At 31.6% G+C, this 25339-nt stretch overlaps 1 long non-coding RNA gene across 2 annotated transcripts in view; it reads left to right on the forward strand.

The window, feature by feature from the left end:
* LOC149190514 (uncharacterized) overlaps window positions 1-25339 on the forward strand; it is a 276387-nt gene that overhangs the window by 79688 nt on the left and 171360 nt on the right. The window contains exon 4 of one of the 2 annotated variants that reach the window (XR_016255995.1): window positions 3323-3482. The exons of the other annotated variant lie outside the window; for it this stretch is intronic. This is a non-coding gene — a long non-coding RNA (uncharacterized LOC149190514). Of the gene's footprint in view, window positions 1-3322; window positions 3483-25339 lie in introns of those variants that run through there. 2 annotated transcript variants of the gene reach the window in all.

A 25339-nucleotide genomic window follows, 5' to 3' on the forward strand; every position in this document is an offset into this window, starting at 1 on the left:
TGCTTATTTATTTATTTTGCATATATGGGGTTGGTTTTAGGTCCATAAATGTAAGTTTTGCACCTCTAAATTGCTTAAAACTTCTTTGTTTTTATTTTTTAGATGGGTAAGAGGATGGAGCTTCCAACATGCCATCTTTTTATATCGATCAATACAATGCTACAAGGCTCACAATGACGTACACATGTTTTTTCTTGCCTTCCAAAAATATGTGATTGTAAATTGTTTTCGAAATTGCTTATCTTGATCCAATGGCACCCCCCAGTTCTATGTAGCTTGTTTTCTTGGAAGCATCATAAAACAGAATTACGACTAATGGCATATCACATTTGATTTTATTGATATACTCGGAAATAGTAGCAAATCTGAACTTATATTTATTTATCACTGTTATATGATAAACATGTCATATTTATTTATCACTGTCATATGATAAACATGTCTGGAGATAGGCATGAGTCTCCAAGCCAAGTCGCTGCACCAATGATTGGGAAATTAGATATTTCTAATAAATGGGATCAATAAGAGTAGATAACCTCTGATCTTACTCCTTGAATTGGAAGAGATTTCTCTTGCTCTTTGCTAGCCGATTTCTATTTCGTTTTCAAGATTGATTTTCTTTTTAATACATGCTCATTTTTAATACTTGCATACTTGGGGTTGATTTCAAGGCCAAACGTGCCAATTTTACACATCTAAATTGCATTCAATTTCTTCACTTTAATCTTGAGTGATCATTGCTTGCTGATGGAGCTTCCAAATGTCCATCAGTGTACAATATTTGCAATGATGTTTTGGGTATTTGGATGCTTTGCTTACGCTTGTTTTCATGGAAGCATCGTCAAAATCCTTTGGGCAAGAATTATGACTGATCTGCCTCCTTAGGAATTGCAATCCTCAAATACATCTAGATAACATATACGGGACTTGATGTAGATACCCCATGTCCATGTGAAGTAAATTGGTTGTGTATTCTTGGATGTTTTGACCTTGCTTTTTTTGAAATTGCCATTTTATTTTCTACTTGTGCTCATGACCTATTGTGTAGAAATTTCTTCTCATCATATGGTAGCCATCATTTTTTTTTGAAGAGTTCGCATGGGTGCCCACCATATTAATGTAACTTAGAGATCATCAATTTGGTATATGTAAGTTTTCTCTTATCTCCATAGTGATGTGCTTATACATCGCCAACATTTTATTTTCTACTTGTGCTCATGACGTATTGTGTAGAAATTTCTTCTCATCATTGATTTAAATTTTCCTAATTGGTGATTGGTAGCCATCATTTTTCTTTGAAGATTCCACATGGGTGGCCCACCATATTAATGCAACTTAGAGATCTTCAATCTGGTATATGTAATTTTTTTCTTATCTCCATAATGATGTGGTTCTACATCTCCAGTTGTGCAGTGATTTGTTTCATTATGGACGTGATTTGTTTCATTGCCATATCATTGTGAATATGCATGACCCATATCATTTATGCATGACCCATTCTCGTTGGTATATAGTTATGTACAAGTTATATTTTTTATTAACTTGTGATAATTGTTTTGTTTTGATCATGAAATAATGTTGATATAATGTTTGATAGCATGTAGTGTGTGCGATTTATATATCAACCACAAGATGGCGATGGGTTGATAACATGTGGTAGTGGTGATGATTGGATACATGTTATAACTAATATTTTGTTATTGTTTCTCACATTTTTAATGAAATATCTCATGGGATCCCATATCCATGAAAAGAAGATCCCCTTGTCAACAAAATCTCAACAATTTCTCCTTAAACATATTTGAGAAAATAGGAAGTTGACTAATTAGTAGGGTGACAACTAATTAAATTTATGGACAAGTAACTAGGAGGGGGCCAAGTTACTTAGTGAAGTAACTTGGGGTGGGGTGGTCGTGGGTGTGAGTAATTGAGGGTCGAGTACTATGAGGGGGCCAAGTGAAGTAAATAAAGCCTCTTGAGATTACTTAGCCTCTTGAGATTGTTAATAAAGCGACACCATAAATTCCAACCTACTCTGAAGATCATATCTTAATGGTAAGACACACATGATAAATCATGAAGTAATGTTTCAATGAAGTAAATAAAGCCTCTTGAGATTACTTAGCCTCTTGAGATTGTTAATAAAGCGACACCATAAATTCCAACCTACTCTGAAGATCATAGTGAAGTAACTTGGGGTGGGGTGGTCGTGGGTGTGAGTAATTGAGGGTCGAGTACTAGGAGGGGGCCAAGTGAAGTAAATAAAGCCTCTTGAGATTACTTAGCCTCTTGAGATTGTTAATAAAGCGACACCATAAATTCCAACCTACTCTGAAGATCATATCTTAATGGTAAGACACACATGATAAATCATGAAGTAATGTTTCAATGTTATTAATAAGTCGAACCCTAGAGCAGGAAGAATTCCTAGAGTGAAGGGCCACTCTACTTGATCATAAAAGATGTGCCAAGAAGATTTATAGATGTGCAAGTCATGAAGCAAAAAAAAGAACAAATGTAAAGGCCAATAAATGATTCATAACAACACCACATAAATGTGAAGGGCTATTCTACTCGACCATAAACATTCTAAATCAAGGTAAGGTCGAATGATGTGCTCTCCATGCCTTGAATTGGACCCAAATTCACCTTGTAGCTTAATAAATATCTAAGAGCTTCAACTGCCACCACGAGGATTTGCACCAAGGGGCACACTAGAGTGTTTCTTGCTTGAAGATTGAGGGTGGCTTTTTAGGTAGAATATTCTCATTGGCTTCCGAAGCAGAACCTTGAAAGCTTTTGTAGGTTGGCCCCCAATTTTCACTGAATGGAATTTCACTTGTTGAGTGCTTGAAATGCATTTTTTTGTTAGAGTCATTCAAACCTTAGAAATCCCATTTTTGACGTAAATTGATTGATTGATTGGTTTTTTTTAAGTGTAGGTTATTGTTTTTTTTAATATACTTTTTTTTAATACACTTAATTACTATTTAGTTTCCTTTAAAAATTGTTAATTTTTTTTTGGTATTTTAATTATAATATTTAATGGTGTAGGTAGTTTCCATTTTAATTATAACGTTCAAACCTTAGAAATCCCATTTTTGACGTAAATTGATTGATTGATTGGTTTTTTTTTAAGTGTAGGTTATTGTTTTTTTTAATATACTTTTTTTTAATTCACTTAATTACTATTTAGTTTCCTTTAAAAATTGTTAATTTTTTTTGGTATTTTAATTATAATATTTAATGGTGTAGGTAGTTTCCATTTTAATTATAAAATGGATCAGAAGCTTGAATTTGAATTGGTTGATCTATAATGCAGGTAAAGGAAAGTTCAAATATTAGATTAGGGAGAGGTTCTAATCAATAATGACTTTGAGACTTGTTCTTTCATCTATCTTTTAAGTTCTAATCAATAATGACTTAATGAATAATGTCTTTGAGGCATTGACATGAATAATGTCTTTGAGAGTTGTACTTGTAATCACATTGACACCTTTTGAGTTTGTTTAATTTAAACTTTTTTGAAGCGATTTTAAAAATTGAATGTGTAATCGTTTTAATTTTATGGGTATTAATTTGTGAATTATTAATGTTACAAATATGTTGAAATTTAATTTTACAAATGATAATATATTAAAATATCTTGAAATTAAATAATATGTATATTTTAATTAATAAAATAAATGTATATTTTAATTAATAAAATAAAATAAGTTTATGTTAATTATGATTCTGTATAAATTTATATATATTTTTAATCAATAAATAAAATAGAAGGTTTGCGTTAATTATGATTATATTTGTAACTTTAATATAAAGGTTGAAATTTAATTTTAGAAATGGAAATGTTGTAAATATCTTGATATGTTTATTTTTAATTAATAACAAATATTAGAAAATTAAATATGATGATTATATATTACAAAATGTTGTTTGATTTCATAATATTTTACGAGGAAATCTAAAGAATGTTTTTTTTTATTGGTTAGTTGTAAATTAGAATAAATTTCTAATTTATAACAAATATTAGAAAATTAAATATGATGATTATATATTACAAAATGTTGTTTGATTGAAGAATATTTTACGAGGAAATCTAAAGAATGTTTTTTTTGTTTGGTTAGTTGTAAATTAGAATAAATTTCTTGTACATTTGAAGCTTTATTAGGAAATCTAAAGGTTTCTTTTGATTTGTTAGTTGTAAACTAGAATAAATTTCATGTACATTTGAAGAAACAACTTCTAATCATATGAATTATCATCTCTTAAAAGAAGAATAAAAAGTGGAACATATGATGTTAAAGACGTTTTTAATGAAGTGAAAAAATGCTGAAAATTGTAGCTTGATTGTATCAATAATTTAGATCACATCACTCATATTAATCCTTCCAAATTTAGTGATTTGTAGAAAGATGGAGGATGGGTGCCACAAATAATAATAGAGGAGGCTGTGAAATTTTGATAAGCATGGTTGATCATTATATTCAACTGGAAATATTATGAAGTTGAACATTATGTTGGAAATAAACGATATGAAAACCCAACTCCACTACAAGTGAATTATTTGTTAGAAATAAGATGGAATAAATAGAATTGACCGGGAGAAATTTCAAAAAAATGTCACATGCGGTTATAAGTTTTTTAATAAAAACAAAACCCTCAATCGCAATATATGTTGAATAATACACATCAATTATAGATTTAAAAAGATAATTTTAATAATACATTAATTAAAACTTCATACTAAAAAATTATTTATAAATGAAACAAAACCCTCAATCGCAATATATGTCAAATAATACACATCAATTATAGATTTAAAAAAATAATTTTTTAATAATACATTAATTAAAACTTTATACTAAAAATTTATTTATAAATGAAACAATATATTTAAGTAAAAAATATTGCATGTAGATTTAATTTTAATTATAGAAAATTTTATTTTATTTTATTGGTTTACATATTGTTCATTAAAGTTGTTTTTTAATGTTTATTTATCTAAGTTTATGGTTACATATTGTGTCATTAAAGTTGATATTTAATATTAATTTATTTATCCTTTGGTACATTATTGTTTATTAAAGTTATATTTATTTATTAGTTCTTTAATATTCATTATTTAATATTTTATTTATCTATGTTCTACATATTGTTCATTAAAGTTGTCTTCTAATATTTATTTATGTAAGTTTATGCTTAGGACATTTTTGTTCATTAAAATTGCTTATTAATATTTATTTAAGTAGGTTTATTATTGGTATATATTGTTGATTAAAGTTATTTTTAAATATTAATTTATCTATGTTTGCTACATATTGTTCATTAAAGTTATTTTTTCATGTTTATTATCATGTGTATTAAAAATAAAAAAAGCTTCTCTTTGCTTCGAGATATTAAACATCTCTACTAACAGGGTCAACCGCGGGAAGGTGGAAGCTAATTTGCCCCAAAAACTGTGCATTGTTGATATGGGGTCTTTAACATATCAACATGCGAAAATAATTTTATTGTATTGATTTATGAGACGAATGTAATTTTTTTAATATATTGTTAAAATGATTGAAAATAATAATTTTTAATGGAATGAAGTGTGATTTTTTTTAATATGTTGATCTAAAAATAAAATATATTAACCATATTTATATTATTTTTATGGAGTTTATTAAAAGCTTATTATATTATTATTTATGAAGTTTATTGAAAGTTTGTTATATTATTTATTCATATTAAGTTTTTATGTTTGTGATATTTATTAAAAATAAAATAAAATAAAATAATATCAAAATAGAAATAAGTAAAATAAAATCATAAAAATACAAAATAGAAATAAGAAAAATAAAACCATAAAAATATATAAAAGATTAAAAAAAATTGAAAGTGAAGAGAAGTAATATTTATAAAATTAAATATATAAATAATTTTTTAATTAATACAATAAATAAATAGACACTTCACAATATAACCTAGAAAACAATCTAATTCAATATATATATATATATATATATATATATATAAACAAATACTCTATAACCTATCTTAAAGCTTAAAATAACTAGTCTATAATAATTTAATATAAATATATATTACTATAAAGATAATAGCAACAATAATCACTACAATAATAGAATACAAAAAATAAACATACACTAATAAAATATAAAACTAATAAATATACATATCTAAATTTATATAATAAACAAATAAAGAAACATTATTGGAGTCGCATACATACACACTTTCAAAACACACATGCATCAATACATGCAAATGACCATCATACAAATTCAAGTAAAAATACAAACTTAAAGTAAACATCAATGTCAGACAAATATACAAATTCAATCTATCAAAACATCCAAACAATCATACAATAATTTTTTGAAAGCACACATACAAACATAACATAAACATCATTTCAAAGAATTTCAAATACTCTACACAACATAAAATTTAAAATTAACAAACATAATACACTTTCAACTTAGAATACAAACATTATGAAAAGTTCAATTAAATAAACAAACACATCATACAATATTAAATCAGAATACAAATTGAATCTATCAAACAAACAAGCATTTCCAAACAATCATACATATATTTTTTCAAAGCACACATACAAACATAACATAAACATCATTTCAAATACTCAAAACACAACATAGAATTTTAAACTAACATACATAATACAATCAAAACTTAGAATACAAACATTATAAAAAAGTCAATTAAATAAATAAACACACCATACAATTTCAAATTAGAATACAAATTGAATCTATCAAACAAACAAGCATTTCCAAACAATCATACATATATTTTTTCAAAGCACACATACAAACATAACATAAACATCATTTCAAAAAATTTCAAATACTCAAAACACAACATAGAATTTCAAACTAACATACATAATACAATCTAAACTAAGAATACAAACATTATAAAAAATTCAATTAAATAAATAAACACATCATACAATTTCAAATTAGAATACAAATTGAATCTATCAAACAAACAAGCATTTCCAAACAATCATACACACATTTTTTCAAAGCACACATACAAACATAACATAAACATCATTTCAAAGAATTTCAAATACTCAACACAATATAGAATTTCAAATTAACAACAATAATACAATTTTAACTTAGAATACAAATATTATGAAAAATTCAATTAAATAAATAAACACATCATACAATTTCAAATCAGAATACAAATTGAATATATCAAACAAACAAGCATTTCCAAAAAATCATACATATATTTTTTCAAAGCACACATACAAACATAACATAAACATAAACATCATTTCAAAGAATTTCAAATACTCAAACACAACATAGAATTTCAGATCGACATAATACAATTTCAACTTAGAACACAAACATCATGAAAACTACCTATACACACATACATATGCAAATTCGATTAAATAATTAAACACATCATACAATTTTAGATCAACATACAAATCCAAATTATCAAACAAACAAACATTGCCAAAACAACTTACATACAAATTTTCAAAGCACACATACAAATATAAAGCAAACATCATTTCAAATAGTTTGAACTACTCAACACAACAAACAATTTCAAATAAGAAAAGATCAAATTAACAAACATAAATACAATTTCAACTTAAAATACAAACATTATGATAACCACCTATGAAAACCACCATTATGAAAATCAATTATATAAATAAACACATCATACAATTTAATCTACCAAACAACTTAACATATACTTGTCAAAACAACTTACATACAAATATAAAGCAAACATCATTTCATATAATTTGAACTACTCAACACAACATACAATTTCAAATAAGAAAAGATCAAATTAACAAACATAAATACAATTTTAACTTAAAATACAAACATTATGAAAACCAATTATATAAATAAACACATCATACAATTTAATCTACATACTTGTCAAAACAACTTGCACACATACAAATATAAAGCAAACATCATTTCATATAATTTGAACTACTCAACACAACATACAATTTCAAATAAGAAAAGATCAAATTAACAAACATAAATACAATTTCAACTTAAAATACAAACATTATGAAAACCACCATTATGAAAATCAATTATATAAATAAACACATCATACAATTTAATCTACCAAACAACTTAACATATAATATATAATTATTTTATTTAATTAAATTAATATATAATATAAAAAATAAAGAAGGGAAAAATATAATATTAATAAAAAATTAAAAATAAAATAAAAATAAAAATAAGTTAAAAAAAAGATTAAAAAAAAGAAGAGAAAACTAAAATAATATATATAGTTTGCTTATGAAATTATTCATTATTTTTATTTTATCTATATTATAATTTGCATGTATATAAAAATTGTCTAGCACTTTTTTAATGAACTGAAATATAAAATTAAATAATTCAATGATGATATGAGAAAGTAAATGTGTATACCTGAAATGTATTTTGGTATGTGTAAGTTTACTTAAAAAATAAAAATAAAAACATGGAAACAATAAATGCTACACAACTCTAAAGAGGATGGGGCCCCATCCTCCTTAAAGCATTTGGGAGAGGTTTTACCTCTCCCACCAAAAAGAAAAATACTTTTATTAATACTTGTATGTACATAAGTCTGACATTATTACAAAGAAAATCTCTGAAAAAGAGAATGACTATATAACTACATTGATATTTCTTTTGAATAAACATATAATTAGAAATCATTCCTGGACGTCCATCTGGAAGTAGCCCTGCAAAACCAAAAAGTATTCAATTTGCAAGAATAGTTCTTATTTTATATTGAGTTTTACATAACTCTTCTTTTCTACCCATAATACAAATATGCATTTATGATGAAGTAATTTTTAAAAATGTTTTATAAAAAAATAATGGATTCAGAAATTCAAAAATCTTATAAAAACAAAATTCAATAAAGATGGTGATACAAAAATAATAAATACGAGTTGCCTGCTGCAATATAAAATTTAAACATCGTAAACAAAGAAACACAGTAAATTATATATGTGAATGAAAATAAAAGTGAATTTCTTTTTCTTCCAATTTATAAAAAATATTTTAATAAAATTAATTTAAAAATAAATATCAAAATTAAGATTGATATTACACAGATTTGATAAAAATATAATTTTACAAAAATAAATTTTTAATATTATATATATGTGATCATCATCATTTAATTTGAAATCCTGTTCTTCGTCATCCGGTTGATTTAAATCCTCTAGCAGAAGAACCAATAAAAAAGTATTAATTATATATATAGTATAAAATCAATTATAATTGAAAGAAGCAGAGGAAGCTCCGAATCCATTTCCATATGCAGATTGAGTTCCCGATTGGGAAGCAATGTGACTCAAAGTTATTGTTAAAAAAAATATTATATATATAATTATGGTAAAAACATAATTAAAAAATAAAAATAAAAAAATAATGAAGAAAGACCAGTAGTTTTCAAAGGGAAGAATTAAGAGCCTGAGAGCACTGAATAAGATTCCGTGATTTTCTTTGTTTTAATCAAAATGAAATAAAAGGAATTCAAAGTTTGTTTTAATCAAATTGAAATTCATTAAAAAAACAAAAAAATAAAAGGAGTTCACTAAAAAGAAGTTCATAGAGTCAAGATCTGGAAACCTAAACGGTTGGGATTTAGTTATTTTCTTTGCCCAGGATGTTCTGGTCAATTTCAACTTAAGCAATATTCCCTACTGATTTCAACTTTAATTATGATAAAATACATGGCACTGACAGTGGCGCGGGAAAATTAAATTAATCTCTCTGAAGATTTAATTTAATTTCAGGAGGGTTGATCTAACCATCAAATTTAATAAAACCGGTTACATCATTTGAGAGAAAGGGAGCCAGCGCATACCTGGAGCTGGAGTTGAGACTCGTTGTGGCTTTTTTCTGGGGAAGGGCTTTGGGAAGAACTCCAACTCCATGGACTGTAACAGAAGATGGAAAGAATTATAGCACAGCGTAAGTCTCAGTACAATTAGAGGCAATTTTCTAACCCTGAGGCCCTGAACCAAAAAATTCTGAAGAGCAATTTGAATACAGGAAAGTGTGAACGAGTTCGTTGTCACCTGTAAATAACAAATAGAAGAGCAATTTGAATACAGGAAAGTGTGAACGAGTCGTTGTCACCTGTAAATAACAAATAGAAATCAGATTTCTTAAGCAATTGATTTTCTGAGGTTAGTAATCAATGGGAAAAGCATGTTGGGCTGCAATCAGGATTTGAACATCCTAATTTTCCCTGGGAACCCTACCTCACACATTAAAATCACACAAATTTACATAGAGCAGGAGAGCCAGATTATTGAGCCACTTATTTCAATTTGTACATTTCCCTAAAAAGAGAGAGCTGGAGAATGGTCATACCAAAGATTCAAAGCAAAAATAGTGGAAAAATTATAGAAAATGAAATATATTTACCTGAAACCAAAAACCCTTGCTCAGAGCAGAGGCTCTCCCTGAGATGGGATGATCCAAATGGAGGCTACCTCTTCCTCCTCTGTCACAAATTTACAGCCACTTATTTCAATTTGTACATTTCCCTAAAAAGAGAGAGCTGGAGAATGGTCATACCAAAGATTCAAAGCAAAAATAGTGGAAAAATTATAGAAAATGAAATATATTTACCTGAAACCAAAAACCCTTGCTCAGAGCAGAGGCTCTCCCTGAGATGGGATGATCCAAATGGAGGCTGCCTCTTCCTCCTCTGTCACATAGACCCACATGAGATGGGATGATCCAAATGGAGGCTGCCTCTTCCTCCTCTGTCACATAGACCCACATGACTCAGACTCAAACTTGGACTTAGACACCAGACCAGACCACATACAGGCAAGACATGACACGACTCGACTCAGACTCCCAATCCCCACAGACAGACAGAGCGAGCAGGCGATGGACAGAGGAGGAAGAAAATGCTAAATTTGGAAGGCTAGATGTATATATAACATAACCACTTCCTTTCAACGTATAGAAATTTCTGTGTAACGCATGAGCACCAACTCTTGAAGCATCCAGAAGTCGAACGCTTTTTTTGAACCATTAATCAAACGCTAGATAATTCGCCACCTTTCACCAGATGCAAAGGGTTTAGGTCGGCCTTATGGAAAACACATTGGATCCTGCTTTTTTTGAACCGTTAATCAAAGGCTAGATTAAGGGTTTAGGTCGGCCCTATGGAAAACACATTGGATCCTGCTTTTCTGAATCCGAACGGTTCACCAACTCAAACGGGAACCTGCTATTTTCGGATTGCGGTTCACCACCTCAGCGGTAAAAAGCATTTTCAACCTACCTTTTTGTGTTTTCTTGAATTCCCTGTAGAATTATCTTTTTTGTGTTTGGTTTTTTTTCCTGGGCTACTTTTTTCTTTATTTAGCTTTTTTAGATTTCAAATCCTCCTCCTTATTTTATTTAGTTTTATTTTACTTTATTTATCAAAGTTATGAAAATTTGATTTTTTTTTTTAATTCTAAATTTGCAAAATAATTTATGTTAATAATCTTTCTAATAAATTAATAAAATGACAAATATTTTACTGGTTTCCAGCATTATTTTTTCATATATTTATTGTTTTATTTAGTGTAAAAAGATATGTAAATTGTTAACTAATAAGATAGTAAAGATTGCAATGAAGTGTGAATCCTTGAACTTTACAGATAATACTTTTGTGTAGATAAACAATTGAGGTTATAGGAGTCAAGACACACATGTATGTATCCTTATGAATCCTATCAATTCCAAATTGACTTTCTTCATCATTATCTCATGTGATTATATATATATATATATAGATATATTGTTGAAGTTAGGTATAGGCCCATTTTTTTTTGTTACAATAACCTAAGTTCACCTCAGAGTCTTGAGTTTGCTAATATCTCGTCTAACTAGAGCACCTTGTAAATAGAAATTGATACAAACAGGCTGGATGTGCCAGACCTTGACATACATCAACATGAGAAGGCTATTCAGTGTTGCAAGCAAAAAAACCAGTTAGTCACAACAAATATTGGGCATAATCTCCAGGCATCGACGCTCGCTGGTCACTACTCTCATCCTCCAATTTGATAGAATTCTCCTACTGAGTCCATCTGTGCCTCCCTATACGACCTGCAATATTCAAATGACATGAACCTTATGTAGACCTCGTGCCATGATCAATGAAGTGACATGAGCACATGCAATGTGCCAAGTATAGTGGGAGCCATGACCCCCTTTGTGTGAGCTGACATCATATCAAGGTAAGGGGGAAGGGGTGGCGGTATGTCCTCTCTTGGGCACCCTTTGTAGGGGATATTTAAATAATATATGTTGTTTCCAATTCTAAAGGTTATTTTCTTCCAACATACCCATAGGCATTCTCCCATTTACGAAGATTGTCATAAATGTCTAGGTACACATCCTCTCGCTCTAAAGTATTGGTTTTCTATTGAGGTATTGTATGATTTGCATTTATGTGTCTTCTAAAATTAGGTCTGAAATTTGAAAACTCACTGTTTTCTCATAGTGCATTTTGGCATAAAGTTAAAATACTTAGTAACTGTTTATGCCTATCTATTAATGTCTTTTGAAACCTATTTAGTCATGCCGCCATTCTCATAATGAAAATCCAAAGTAGTTCTTGATCTTTACATTCATCTTCTTCAACATGTATATTGCAACATACCCACCAAGCTGCGTCTCTCATTAATGGAAATGTTCTCATCAACACCACATTGCTCCTAACTATGAGCCTCACCTTGTGGTTCAAAATGTTGAGCATACTAGTGGTTTAGCTCACATTTTGTCACTTTTAATATATTTTCCTAGGTATAAGAAAATGGACAATGCATATTGCAATCATCATCATATACTTCAACAAAAAAATATGAAGCGAAGCTATCATCAATGTACCATTAAATCCACTCATTATTATCATGAATTTGAAAATAATCTTCAACAAAAAAGAAATGCTAATTGTATTTAATATCTGCTCTTGTTGTTATAATTATTACCATTTAGAAAGTAATTTAAAACTTTCTATTATTTTGCAGCATCAAGTCTTTTGTTTTTGTATATGTAACTAATTAATTGGGGAATGCTATGGAAGAGTGGTAATTTTATTTTCAATTTAATCTACTTGAAACGACTCTATTGGGCTTGTTTTGCCTCATATTTTGAAGCAATCACACATTTCTCCTCATTTTGATGATTACACTTAGGGTAAACTAAATTTGTCAAGGCTCAAGGGTTCATCCCACCTTCGACGATAAGTGGTGGAATTGTTGGTGCCTATCCATTATCACATATATACATCATAATTGTTTGAAACATATTCCACCCTACCTTAATTGGTGTGATTGTTGGTACCTTTCCATCATCACATATATACATCTTGCTCATGAAGGACACACATGTCACAATCTAGAACTCTAGTGGGGAGGACAAAATTTTCTCCTTACAAACACTCTCACTAGATCCAATTGATTCATTTTTCCTATTATGTCAATGCTTAAAGTTATTTTCCTTTTAATGACATGTGATTGTTGGTTTTGTTCTAAACATTTCTTGAGCTTAAACATATTATTATATTCAATTAACAAGGAAACATTGTTGTATGTTTTCCCCGTGAGCTCACTTTATGCTACTAAAACTCGATATTGCTCAGTCTTGGATGGTTGCATCTAAATCCAACACTATAGTTGTTTTGAGTTTTACAACTTCTATCTTTGATGGATATTATTTAGGGACCTTAGCTAATCATCTAGGCTGTTTTCCATACATCTTAGAGTTCTTCTCACACAAATTGACAAGGTAATAAATCATGGTAGGTGGACTTTGAGAAATAGGTGTCAACTGGTTAATGCCCTTTTTGACATTTAGTTCTCTATCCCCTCCATTGCTAAAACTTGATTATGGTACTAGTTGAGAAAAAAATAAGGGAGAATCAACAATCTTGAATTGTAATAAGGTTTTACTCATACTAACAAGTCATTTAAGAATGATTTCAATGGCCATTGGTTTTCCTCCATTAAACTTTATCCTAATTTGAGCCCGAGCTCACCTAGATTTGGTTTTCTACTCACTAACTAAAGGCTTTGTGAAATCCAACTTTCGCTACAATTCCATTTCTTAAGTAAGTTAACATTACCATTATGAATTACCACGTGCTACTTTGTTGCTTGAGGTCTAATAAGAAAACAAAATTAGAAGGTTTTTTTCGTTTTGTTTTGTTTTATTTATTTATTTATGGGTATGATAGATGAGATTCTCTTATCTTTGTTTAGAAAAATATAGGTTGCTTATGTAAATGGACTACTTTTACCTGTAAATTGTTTAGTGTCTTTTATATTGGATATTACCCCAACGGTGGCTTTAAAATATAGTCCTAAATTACTAGAAATTCATAATATTATTTTTGAAACTTGAAGAAACAAGGTATACTATTTCAACATCTCTAAAAAAATCAAAACATAATTTTTTTTAGCAAAAATGGAAATATAAGTAAATATTAGAAGATTAGAACAACTCAAAACATGAGCACACAACAAAAAATGTTGTATTGAATCTTCAATTATTAGATATTTTAATCAATATGCGAGTATATCAAGATAAGGGTCTCGATGATGATGATGGAGATCATCATCCATTTAATACCCCTCATTATGCTGGCATTAAGTTTGAGTTTGAGGATACCAATAACTGCCACTGCTAATGTACCTGAGTTTGAGTCAGGATTTACCTTTATTTCATCCATATAAGTATCTTTAATATATACTTTTTTTCCTCTGGAATCTTTCTTGCGTAGCTAGATAAGGAAAAATTCCCAATGGAACTATACTAGATCTTCTGTCTTCGTGGAGATGAAACTATCATGCTTTCCTAGATTGACATAGTTGTATGTGCTCTAATTTTTCTTACATGCCAATGAAATTGGTATCCATCTTAAAATATAGGACTTAGTAGCCTTAAAAAGATGAAGTAAAATCCATAAAATTTGGATTGTGTTTCAACCATTTCGTATTTTATTTGTTTATTCTAAAAATTGTATCCATCTTAAAACATATGACTTAATCAAACATTGAATCAGATAGAACAATTAAAACGGATCAAACATCAAATAAGCCATGCTTAATGAACTAATGCACGTGCAATTATGGAGGGTTTGATAGTAACACCAATGATGGAGTTTTAATCCAATGAAAAATTCAACTGATTGGATAAATAGGTGGATGTAATAACCAAAGCATATGTATATAACTAAGGAGGCATAGAAAACATGGTTGAGTTGAATAAATAAATAGGTTAATATATTAATGAAGTCAAAATCTAGATGCGTTAAACTAATAAATTGATGGGTTAACCATGACAAACACATCAAGGCTAAGCAAAAGTAATGTGAGATCCAGAGCTAGCCATACCATCCACATACTATGGACAATAGTTTGGATCGTCTTAGATAAGTGTAGAAGTTAGCATTAGCTCCACTTTTGTAGAAATTCCCACTGTAGATCAATAGATTATGCAATAGACTAAAGCAAAATACAAGATCTACTTCTACAACAAACTTTGCGGAAGCTTAATCAAATTAAGCAAGATCAATGAGAACACATATAACTGAGAATGAGAAGTCAATCACACATAACACAAAAGAAATAACCCGGGGAAAGCCTCAGCCTAAAACCCCAATCTCTGTATTATTATACAAGTGGAAATCTTGTTCAAGTTAAAAAAATAATCAGCTCTCGAGCTATCCTGCTCTCTTTGCAATCAAACAATACAACACACAAACTGAATAGGCACAATATATGTCCTCCTCAAGCCTCCTATTTCCTTGCGCAATTTTTCTTGGGGTCCAGAGATGCCACATGTGTGAATTGGCCTCATCACACTCACAAAAACTGAAGAAGTAATTGCGCAATCCTCAAGGAAAGAATTCCTTCTGCATGCAAGAGATATTCAGAATGGAATATTCTAGCAACTGACAGTACATTTTCGCTCCATCTGATCGCAACTGGGTCTTTGTTTGAATTGACATGCATGAGTTATTTATGAGAAAATATTCAGTTATCTAAAGTGCAGCAGTTACATGCATGCATGCATTAACTAACTGAACTCACAATTAATTCAACAAACTGTTTGAATTAATCTAACTGAACTTGACTCAATTAACTGAGCCAACTAATTACAATTCAATATTACAACTCGTCCTTATCTCTTTAACTGATGGATAAATTCCTCAATTAATGGAGAAACTGTTGCATGCCACCACATAGACTTCATGTTTGATTTTTTACAACTAATTAACTCATGGTGAATTAATTAATTATTTTACAAACAGCGGCTAAGATCAAATTCGAATTTTTACTTCTCTATTTTAGTTCAGGGACTAATTAAAATAGGAAGGTATCCCGAAATTCTATTTATAACAGTACTAAATTTAGCACTTCTATATTTAGCATTTCTTGTTGCTATTTTCAACAACTTTATTGTTTTCCCTCCTCCCTAAACCTAATAATAATGCTATTTTCTCATTGTTTGTGAGAGGGAGGACTTGATCAGTGTCACTCTACATAGGTTATCTCTTGACAATTCATTAAGGTATACCATTCTTTTTCCAAGGGCCTTAATTAGGCAAACTAGAACTTACGGGCCTTCATTTTCTTCCTCATTGTCACGTCTGTAAATTAGACCTTTAATTGATTGGTATGGAAAAATGTTTTCTTTTTGATCCATTGAATTTTTGGCTAGCTAAATTGCCCATATGATGTGAAGGAGGAGCCTTTGAGATCTATCATCACTTTTTCTTTCTTGTTCAAGCAAATTTTTGAACGCTACACCCCTAGCCTCTAGCCATCCCAAATAGCCTCAGAGGCCATTAACCTAGCTGTATAACTCTATATTTCCCTAAGTATGAGAAATTCATGAATTATTGAGAGATTGTTTCTATACCCTCCACATACCATGGACAATAGTGGGACCCTATTAGCCTTTGCACTACAATGCATCCCAAGTTAATTTTTTGTGCGTGCTAAACATGAAAAGGGTATCACCTTTGGTGGTGCCTAGAACTTCCAAATTCAAACCTACCAAGGATTATGATGGTTTTCCATAATAGATTACTATGAGTGATAACCAAAATTCACTAAGTATGCAACTAATATGAGATAGACACTCTACCAAAGTGTATCCTCCTCCTCCACAAACCTAATCCCAACATTAATTAATTGGCAAGTAAAAACACACCATTGAATAGCCAGCCCCCCCCTCAAATATCTAGATATTTGTTGAACAACTGAGGTTTATCCATTGATAAGTGGGCTGATGATAAAACCAAATTTGCTAAGATATGGTAGTCTTGAAAAAAAAGTAAATATTTAAACTCCCTTGGCATATCAAAGTCTTGCTCCTTCCCAAGTCCTTGATCCCTACCTAAATGAACCATTGTGCCATTCCCACACACCGAAATAGGCATCTTATAATCACAACAAAATACGCTAGCAATGATTTCCAGAATGAAGAGATCCATTTGTGTAATTTATTATCCATTATAATTCATCACTCCATATGCATTAAATTTATTATCTTGGTCAACATTTATTACTAGATATCTCTCTTTACGATGAGTTTTAATCCCCCATTTTGTCTGTTTTTTAGGAATTTTAATCCACTTATATAGATGCATCTTGTTTATGGATTTATTCATGAGTATTATAGCCAAATACGCCTCTTGAAGAGGAGTTTCCAATGCACCTTTATGTGATTTGTTACGTATTCTGATCCATTCTCAAGTTTATGCATTTCTTGATCAAAATTTCTTGTCATATATCTTTCTCAATATTGAGTTTCCATTCCTCCTTTCCAACCATTGCCTTTGAGAAAAGTGATATGTGATTTATACCCCAACCATGTTGTTCCGTGTGCTATTTCTGATCGTCCCTCCCAATTAACTAATGGCATGTCCCTTCACTTCTTGTTTCCTTTCCAATGATAAGAGCACCATTCCTTCCTAATTGTATTTATACTCTAATTAGGCATGCACGCTAGTGAGAGATAGAATACAAGGATGGAGAAGAGGACATTTTTCATAAGTGCAACCCTGCTATCCATAGAGATCCATTTATGTACCTAACAATTGACCTTCTTGATGTTGTCTATGAGCAACAAGTTACAACTACAACTTGAAACTATATCTTTGAGGGCTTCAACTGGAAACCCACATAACTATGTGCTTCCTCAAAATGGGCCAAGGGAAAGGGGAGAAACTTTGAAATAGTAGAAGTATAATGGATCAGTCATGATAATTCTCATGTCCTCTGGCATTTGAAGATTTAGCTTAGGATATTTGGTTCAAATTGTGTGGTTGTAAATGTTGTATCATGCACATGAACTTCTAAAAATCTAATTGTAGGTAACCATGGAGATCCACTATAATCTACTAGAAAAGACACAATACTAGAGCCAAATACTAGAGCATTTAATGCTAAATAAGGAAGTGGATGGAATATTTTATTTTAATTCTTTGGGACAACTCCAACAACTTAGAAAAAATTACCTTTATTAAAACAATCATGGAGGAATAAATCTCCCATGATAGGGATTGATTGAGATTGAAGGTGTGTATAGGTATCACAAAAAAAATCCATGGAAATACATTGCCAATAGGCCCTTCTAAAATATCACTTTTATTTCATTTTTTCTTACAACATTTCGAAGGCTCTCCACTCGAATTAGATTGCAAAGATGATCTTAGACTACAAATGTTGTTGCCAATCATTTGACTGATTATGAATCCAAACACACTTGAAAGCTCCAAAATAGTACAATATCTGTATTTTTCTTGAAATTATCTTTATGGCCCCATTCCAATTACACTTAGATGCAAAAAATTAAAATTTATTAGTTTTATACAACATTTATGCGGTTGGATAGTCTCTAATTGAAATTGGTAATCTGAACCATCTTAGGTATTTATGTCCATAAAACTATAGTTCAAATGGTTACACTCCAATATAGTATTTACAAGAAAAACCTCAAGTTTAGGAGCCTTGAGATCATAACAAAGAAGATTCAATGCACGTGGTGGGATGTGAAGCTTCATTTTGTATTCCAAGGCCCCTTTGGTATCCACTAATTTGAGGTCATTAGAAAAATAATTCTCCCTATATTTGGGTGTGGTATTGTTGGAAAAATAATGGGGTTGGTTTTGCTGCTTGGAAAACAATGATTCACGAGAAACATAACCATTGTAGGTTAATAATTACTGGCTGATGACATAGAAGTTCAAGATGGATACTGTATTGTTCTAAGCTGAGCTAACACCAAACATGTTTCTAGTAACATATTCCTTCTTTGAGGATTCAAGAACTAGAGGACTTTATATGCCTATTATTTTAGATTGATGGACCCCCTTTGATTACTTAGCTATACTTCAATTGCTTGATGGTAATATGCTCCCATGGAATATCAATAATTATAAATTTACTCTCTAAATGATTTTTGCTAAAAATAATAGGCTTGTGGCACTAGTTTCTTTATGAATATATTTTCCCTTGGATGATCCTTTTGTTGAAGGTAAATAATCAACATCAAGTTATATAAATGGAAATTTATTGTCTTATTTTTCTTCCCTAATTAAGCTATTGTAAGATGTTGGTGACTCAACATGAAACTACGAAGAGGAAACTACCTTACTATTATATGTTGTGTGAGAAAATATGACAATTCAAGAGAATATCTAGTTGCTTTCCTTAAACTCTCAACCTTCAATAAAATTAATATTTAGTAGTATATGTGGCAATTTTGTCAAACTCAAACTCTTTTGAGACTCAACTAGCCTCTCCACTACACTTCAATATTTCTCCCCCACCATGGATGCCTAGCGTTGGTGAATGTCAACATGAATTTAGGGCCACAGGAAATCATTAGACATCTGGCCATGCTGTCAATCTTCGGACACACTTGTATTCACACAGATATAATGACCACATAAGTGAAATATTGGTCATTGTACTTCACAATTAACTCACCTTACAGGATAATAATGGTTCCCCATTATTACTTACATTGGTTTCTTGCTACAAAGGACGAGGGTGGTGTCATGGCGAGCTAACACCCTCCCTCGAGTCTATTTCCATCCCCTACCACCTCCATCAGAGGCCATTCGTCTAGGGCTAGTTGAGTCTCAAAAGAGTTTGAGTTTGACAGAGTCCAGAGCATATTTTTGAGACCATTTCACATCTAATGGAGGGCTCCTAGAGTCGAAGGCACAGTTTTCTAGGTTGTATGCAAGTTTTTTTCCAGATCGACATATATGGGCCAACAATGGAGCTTGAATATGATCGAGCGAGGATGTTACTTTGGATAGTTGAGATTCTATGTGCCAACAGTTAGAAATTTTTGAGAGAGAAGTTCCATATTGTATTTTCTCCAGCATTTATATGATGAGCAAAGAGTCTCCTTCGATGAGGAACTAATGGTAGCCATTTCTTAATGCTATGCATAGACCATTTTCTAAGCCCCGTAGTTAAAATTCGTTATTAGTGATGAAACCCAATTTACCTGCAAATATATGGATACTTTGACTACAACAATTCCTAAAGACACCTCCATAGCTAACTGGTCTAGAGTTTCCCTTGAAGTTTCCATCAAAGTTGAGCTTAATGAAATCTTGTGGCAGGGGGGACCAAGAGGAGGGAATGTCAAGGAAAGGTAGAAGAAAAGTGTTATGTGGGAGGGAAGGATAAGAGATTAGTCCTAAGCGCCTTGTTATGATCAATTATTCTGGTGGGTATTCCCAATCTTGTGTAGTCCATTATGAGGTGGAAATTGTCTCTTTGAGTTAAGAAAGGACGAGGTTCTAGACAATGTTTAGGGAGGTAGATGAATTTTTAAAAATTCTATAATTTCTTTTTTTTTTCAAATGTTCTAGGTGAGAAAGCTAGGGATGAGAATCCATGCTCTGTTCAGAACAATACTTTTAAAAGGAGAGTTTGCCCAATTATTCAAGGAGGCATTGATAAACTGAGAGGGTTGTCTTGGATGTTGGAAGATGGCTATCAGGTCCTAGGGCTTGGAAGAGAAAGAGAAAGTAAGAAATAGGTGTGTAGGATCCTCAACCTAGTTCACGCATAATGGGAATATTGATAGGCCCATTAAACCTTATCTCTGTAATTTATCCCATGTTAGAGTTTTATTCTTCAGTAGAAACCATAGGAAAAGTGTTATTTTGATCCAGTGCCTCATTTTTCGGAGGTTCTTCCAAGTACGATTGGGAATGGTAGGCTGAGCTTGGGTTAGGATGCAACATGCTTATTTGAGATAGAAATTTTTGGAAGGTCCATATCCCCAGCACAATATATAATTATTAATGTTCACTGTGATGTTTTTGGTTTGCAGAATTGGTGACAAAAGCTATTGCTTCTCCATGTGAGTGCTAGCATATTTTGGATTGTGAATTTTCCATTTTCTCCATGGAGAATCAGATGGATGGTTATACCAAATTTGATCCACCATAGAAAGCCCTTGATGATGAAACTATTCTTGAAGTTGCTACGAACTGGGTAGGGATGAGAGATTGGGCCATTGATTCTAAGAGTCATCCCTGAGAAGAGAAGGCCGTCCATTTCTAATTTCCCATCTTATTTATCATGGATTAGATGTTTATTTTTCCATGCTACATTCAAGATGTGTGAGCGTTTAATGCCTACCATCATTTGACTCACTGTAAGGAGTGAACACCTTAGGAATACTTATTTGTCCACATTTGAAACCAAATAACTTGGGTTTTTTAGCCATTTACACTAAGTTTTGGAATTCAAAGCTTTACTAAGAATCTCTAGATCACATAGACCTAATCCTCTAGTATATTTGGGAAGACAAAGCTTATCCTTGGCTACCAAGGCCTATTTTCGATTTAGTTGGGTGCCTCCCCAAAGGAAGGAACATTGAAGGCTATAGAGCTTGGAGAGGATAACCTTGGGAGTCACTAGAGTACAACTAAAAGTTTGTGACAATGGCAATAGCACCTCCATGTTTTTTTTGTTGTTGTCAAGATTACTTCTTCTTCAAAATGAATGACCTTAACAACCTGGTAACAAAAATCTTAAATTAAAACTCTTGAAATAAAAAGAGGTGCTATTAGTAGCGTTCACACAATTTATTCTTTCTTTCATATTTAAACGTGTAAATTTTTTATATTGTGAACTTAAAACCAAAATCCATTATAAACAAAATCATTTTAAAAATAAATAAAAATATACAAGAAAAAGCAAAAATAAAAGAAAAGTATATGTTTTGAAATAAAAATAATAATTTTTCAATAGTTAAAAAAAAAAAAAACAATCATCTACTCTCTTAATTAATCAATTAATTAATGAATAACAATAATTACATTTAAAGCACATTTCTTAATTAATCAATTAATTAATGAATTACAATAATTACATTTTAAGCACATTTTAAGAAGGGAAAAAAATATAAGAAACTTTTTAAATTCAATTGTAGAAAATAAAATTATAAGAAAATTACACATATATATAAATCGAAAAATAAAATAAAAAAATGTTAATAGACTTAGCTTAGTTCTGAGGAGTGATCTTATTACTCTGTGTGCTTTATCTCTTTCTAATGTAGTAACCTTCCCCTATGGTCTCCCTTGCCTATGAGGAGGGATTCTATGTGCCCTTCCCTCCTCACATGCTTGAGCCTGAGCCTGATATCATAACTTTTCCTTCCCTAATTTCCGCTCAAAACAAACCGCCAAATCTAGTAAGCCTAGTGTTCAAAATTTCATCTATAACTTGGAGGAGATACCTAAATTTGTTGTCCAAATAGGGCCTCGTTGGTTAGTTCATAAGCATTTGGCCCACTCCTAGAACTCTTGGGTCCTAGGTGGATAAGAATTGGAGACCTCTAAATCATGGTAAGTTATCAACCTCTTTCTCTTAAAAGGGTTTATTTTCTTTTTCATTTAAACAAAAGGAGGATAGGGATTTAAACTTTCACAATGGACCATATTTTATGAGAGTGCAAGGTAGAGCTACCTTAACAAATGGACTCTAGATTTCGATCCTGAAAATGACATTTCCTTAGCTATGTTGGTTTGGTTCAAGCTTCCCTATCTTCCTCTTCATTGTTGGAATGCGGAAACTCTAAAAAACATTGGCAATGGACCATGGAAGTATATTGACAAAGCTAGGCCTAAAGGAGGAATGTTTTCCTATACAATAATATGTGTGGAAATATATATGGAAAAGGGCCTTCTAGAAGTGGTGTAGTTAAATTTAGATAATTGGAGCTTCATCCAAGAAGCTGATTATGACCAAATCCCTTTCAAAGGAAAATTATTCCATGAATAAGGACATTTTGTAAACAAAGTGCCCCAATTTGGCACAAGAGGAAGCTATAATGGATCAGGGGGCTTAATGGAAAAAGCCTCGTCGAAGAAGAGACATGAAAGACCCCATTCCAAAATCTTCTTCGACACCTTATTCTCCTCATTATTACCCATCTTTTGTCCCTCCTGCAAAAACTTCTCATTCTTTCCCCTCCTCACCTAACAGGTTTGATCTCCTCTTAGTCATTGACTTGTCTTTTTTTACTCTTTTTCCTCAATGCCTCCTCTTGAGTATGCTCCGCCTGCTCAATCTAGTCTTTCTTTCTTTCAACATATTAAAGTATCCCTCCCATATCTCTTCCCTTCACCCTCCCTTTATGGGCTCGAGGGGTTTTCTTCAAGAGATAGATCTGAGAGAGTAATTAGTATATGATACTACAAAGGAAACAACACATAGCAAAATCACAAGAAAAGAAGGAAGGAAAAAAAAAGGAATGAAGAGAAGAATAGGTAAACAAGGAAGAACTGGTGCTATAATACAAAATACAGTTGAAGGGTGCTAAAACTAAAGTTCAAGAAGCGCAAAATGACAAAGGGGTACAACTCCTCCCTTGGGAGCATAAAAATTTTCTTTCTTGAAATAATGATGAAGATCGTATACTAGAATTGCAAAGGTATGGGAAGTGGATACAAATGGAAATATCTTAAAAACTCAATAAAGTTTGAAAATGTACAAATTTGCATGCTCATATGACAATTAAAGGAGTCAACCTATTTATATAGATCCAAAACCATTTGGAAAAATCGCTCAGCCAAAGTGATAAGTTCACAGGGAGCCTCCAGAGGTCTCTAGACGATTTATTCAAATTCGAACTTTCAAATACTCCATTCTCAAAGCATTACCTATTTGCTTTTTGTGAGTCTCCTTCATCTTCAATAAGAACATAGTTGAATTTTATTAATATTTGCTTCCCCAACTATTATATAAACAAATCATCCTGTTCGTCATCTCTCATCACTCTACATGGCTCACATTGGAACTCAAATTGTATTCTTGTCGGGGACTACAAAACCACTCTGCACAATTGCGAAAAGAAAGGGGGATTTGTGGTCCATGACACCTTTCAAGATAAAATCGAAGACTTAATTTATGCTTTGGACCTCATTAATAAGAAACTCATTAAAGGAAAGTTTTCTTGGTCTAATAGGTGACTCAGCCCAGGGAATATAATGGATTGATTAGATCAGTTCTTGATCAAAAGTGATTTGTTATAAGAAGAGATATCTTTCCTCCTTGAAATTCTTCCTTGGGTAGTGTAACAAACCTGGTTAAAAATCCATGTAAAAATATATAAGACCACGGTCATGGGACACGTATTCCAAGATGAATGGTGGGAAAAACATCCCAGTGGGTGTCACTTTGGCTTATTATGGCAGATCATGATAGACATGATGCAGTAGGTGATGGGGCTACAGTTGGGTGGTAGGCCTGAGGGAGAGCCTCAAGGTGAAGGGGCTCTAGAGCAGTAGGAGGCAGCGTACTTATCAGCTCGCACACACTCCCCAATGTGGGCAGGCAGGCCGTCCTACTTTACCTCACTTTGTGGAGGAGGCAGAATCAGAGAGAGCTAGACCCAGTTGCAGATTTGTTCCATTCGGTTGCATCAGGAATTGATGAGTATGAGGGGTTGGATGCCCGGATTAAGCGGGTGATGTCTTTTGGGGAATACATCCACCTCAAGGAGAGGCGCACTACAGGGGCTGGAACCCACTACAAAGGGGGAACATCCAACCATGATGTGCAGAAGTTGGTAGGGAAGGTTACACTTTCGAATTTTGATGGGGCAGCGAAGAGTTCAGCCAGGGAATGGATACAAAAGCTAGACACATATTTCCATTTGAACCCCATGCAGGAAACTGATGCCATACGATTTGCTAGTCTTCACTTGGAGGGAGATGCCTAGGA

The sequence above is a fragment of the Pinus tabuliformis genome, chromosome 3_1 (assembly GCF_031772625.1).
Source record: "Pinus tabuliformis cultivar Carrire ecotype Pingquan chromosome 3_1, CPIR1, whole genome shotgun sequence".
Classification (NCBI taxonomy): Eukaryota; Viridiplantae; Streptophyta; class Pinopsida; order Pinales; family Pinaceae; genus Pinus; species Pinus tabuliformis.